General features: G+C 27.9%; 1 pseudogene; it reads right to left on the bottom strand.

The window, feature by feature from the left end:
• The window catches only part of LOC111371713, a 24888-nt pseudogene extending 24453 nt beyond the window's left edge, over positions 1-435 (bottom strand).
• Between the last annotated feature and the right edge of the window lie 2324 nt (positions 436-2759).

Genomic DNA, 2759 nt, shown 5'->3' with positions numbered 1-2759 from the left:
CAAAGGCGCCGGATTTCGTCTTCTGCAGCAAGTGTTCTTCAGCACGCGGAAGCGCATCAAGACTTTTCAATGCTTGCATCAACCCCATATTTTTGTTTATTTCAACTCTAATTTGTTCCAGATCAAATAATGACGAAATCAATCGTCGACTGCATACAAACAGAACTCGATAAACAAATATATACTGTAACTGTGATACGAAGATGAAATTGCAGGTATCTAATTCTGTGTTTTCAATTCTTCCTGCAAGAATGTTACATATAGAAAACTATTATCCATGTTCGCAGAGAAATTATTACCTGAGAGGGAGATAAACAGATTCTGAGATTCCCGTCCAAGACAATTTGTAGCAAGAACAAAAACCAGGAACGGCCCAAACAGTTTTAAGCGGAGTGACCCAAATCACAATCATGTTTCGATAATTTTATTTCTTTTTCTTTTTTTTGAAAAAATGAATTTAGTAAATTTACGATTGATAAAGGATAAAGTTATCTAAAAGATTTCATTCATTCAAAAATAATCCGGTGACGTCAACCTTTTTTTTTTTTTTTTTATACATAAGTGAGTTTTTTAGTTATAAGTAACTTTTATATTTAAAAAGTGGATTTTGTCTTACTGGTAATATTTTATATAAACAATTTTCTATACAAAAGTGTATTTTATCTTATAGGTAGATAAGTAAGATTTTACTTAAAAAGCAATTTTTGTTATAAAGTAATATTTTGCTTACAAATAAAATTTCGACTAATGTATTTTTATTTATAAGTTAATTCTGAACAAAATATATGGATTGAAATTAATTATTTTATATGGGATAAATTGGAAGTGAGTTTGAGAAATGGCCAAAATCCATTGATTTTGTATGCTAAGAAAGACGACTAAAATTACACTATACCAATTTTGATAACTTTTAAACCACTCCAAACCAGTGTTAAAAAAATTAACAAGCATTGATTTTTTCACTCTTTTATAAAAAGAGCCATCAGAAAATGGTCAGAGTCGAAAAAAAAATGAAGAAGAAGAGAAAGAATTATTCCAAAGCTTGTCCTTAGTATTTATGTAGTAAATCTCCTTGCTCAACCCATCCTTACATCATATGAATGGTACATTCTTATTTAATATTCAGATAGACCTTTCTATTAGTTGAAAAATGAGTGTCACAATCTTAAAATTTTGGGAAGATGAATATAATAAATGGTAGGTTGGGAACATGAACGCAAACAACAATCACAAATATTCGAACATTAAACCCTCATTTAGCCCCCATTAACTCTCTTTAAAATCCACTATTTGCCAAAATTTTCAAACTGTGGGACCAACGAGTCGTCAACAGTAGCAGTGTAAGTACCATTATAAGCTGCTGCTGACATACAATATATATATATATATATAATAAGAATCCAAAAGACCAAAAATATTTTCTTGCATGCATGAATGCATTGTCAGAACATTTTAGTCAGAACAAGCAAATGTTTAAATTTTATGTTGTTATTAAAGGAAGAACCCCAGAAATTTTCCATTCTTGGATAGAAGTTTTAGATTGCATTAAAAATTTTTCAGATCCTCTTTACAAAGGTTTTACAAGTTTTCAAGAAGCATTAGATGTTGCAAGACAACAGATAGGAATAAATTTTTATTTATCTCCTTCTTTGAAAAATTACTCAGACCCTCCATTAGATTTTTCTCCAAGCAAAGACTAGAATATTTTCTGCCAACATTGTGAATGTATGCAGAGAAATTATAAAGTTATTAATGAAGCCAATCAGAACCTTTCATTAGAAAGAACTCAACTCCAAAAGAAAGTGGCCCAATTAGAAAAAGAGATTTTGGTGATAGTTGGTGATAGTAGTAGTAATAACTGTAAGTGTGAAAAAGAAAGAGAATGTCAGTTGATAGAAGAAAATAGTTTAGAAGAAATAAATTCTGAAATTTTAAAAATTTTAGAAGAAGATAATTTAGATTTTGGAATTATAGAATTAATTGATAATGAAAAAATTTATGACATGTTGATAACAGAACAAGAAATAGAAAATTTAATTTCTAGATTAGAAAGGATGGAAATAATAGGAGAAAATGTTTTAAAATATTGGGAGAAAGATAAAATATTGTGTGAATTAAAAATTAAGAACCCAGAATACATAATTAAAACTAAGAATATTGAAGCAACAAATTTAGATATAGAAGATTTTAAAACACATATAAAAGAACTTTTGGATTTAGGAGTAATTAGAAAATCAGATAGTCCTCATAAATCAGCAGTCTTTATAGTTAGAAAACATTCAGAAATTGTTAGAGGAAAAAGTAGAATGGTTATTAACTATAAAAGACTTAATGATAATACTATAGACGATGCTTATAACATACCAGATAAGACAGTTTTAATAAATAAAATTCAAGATTGCAAAATTTTTAGTAAATTTGATTTAAAGTCAGGATTTTGGCAAGTAAAAATGCATCCAGAAAGTATTAAGTGGACAGCTTTTACCTGCCCAGAAGGACATTTTGAGTGGCTTGTAATGCCATTTGGAATTAAGAATGCACCAAGTATTTTCCAAAGAAAAATGGAAAGTATTTTTAATAGACATAGTAAGTTTGTAATAGTATATATAGATGATATTTTAGTTTTTAGTAAAAATAAACAAGAACATAGAGGACATTTACAAATAGTATTCTCAAAATTTATTAAACATGGTCTAATAATTAGTAAAAAGAAAATGATCTTATTTAAAGAATTTATAGATTTCTTAGGAGTTAATATA

Source organism: Olea europaea, chromosome 22 (genome assembly GCF_002742605.1).
Source record: "Olea europaea var. sylvestris chromosome 22, O_europaea_v1, whole genome shotgun sequence".
Lineage (NCBI taxonomy): Eukaryota > Viridiplantae > Streptophyta > Magnoliopsida > Lamiales > Oleaceae > Olea > Olea europaea.
The sequence above is the reverse complement of the archived record's forward strand: the minus strand, read 5'-3'. Positions and strand labels throughout refer to the sequence as shown.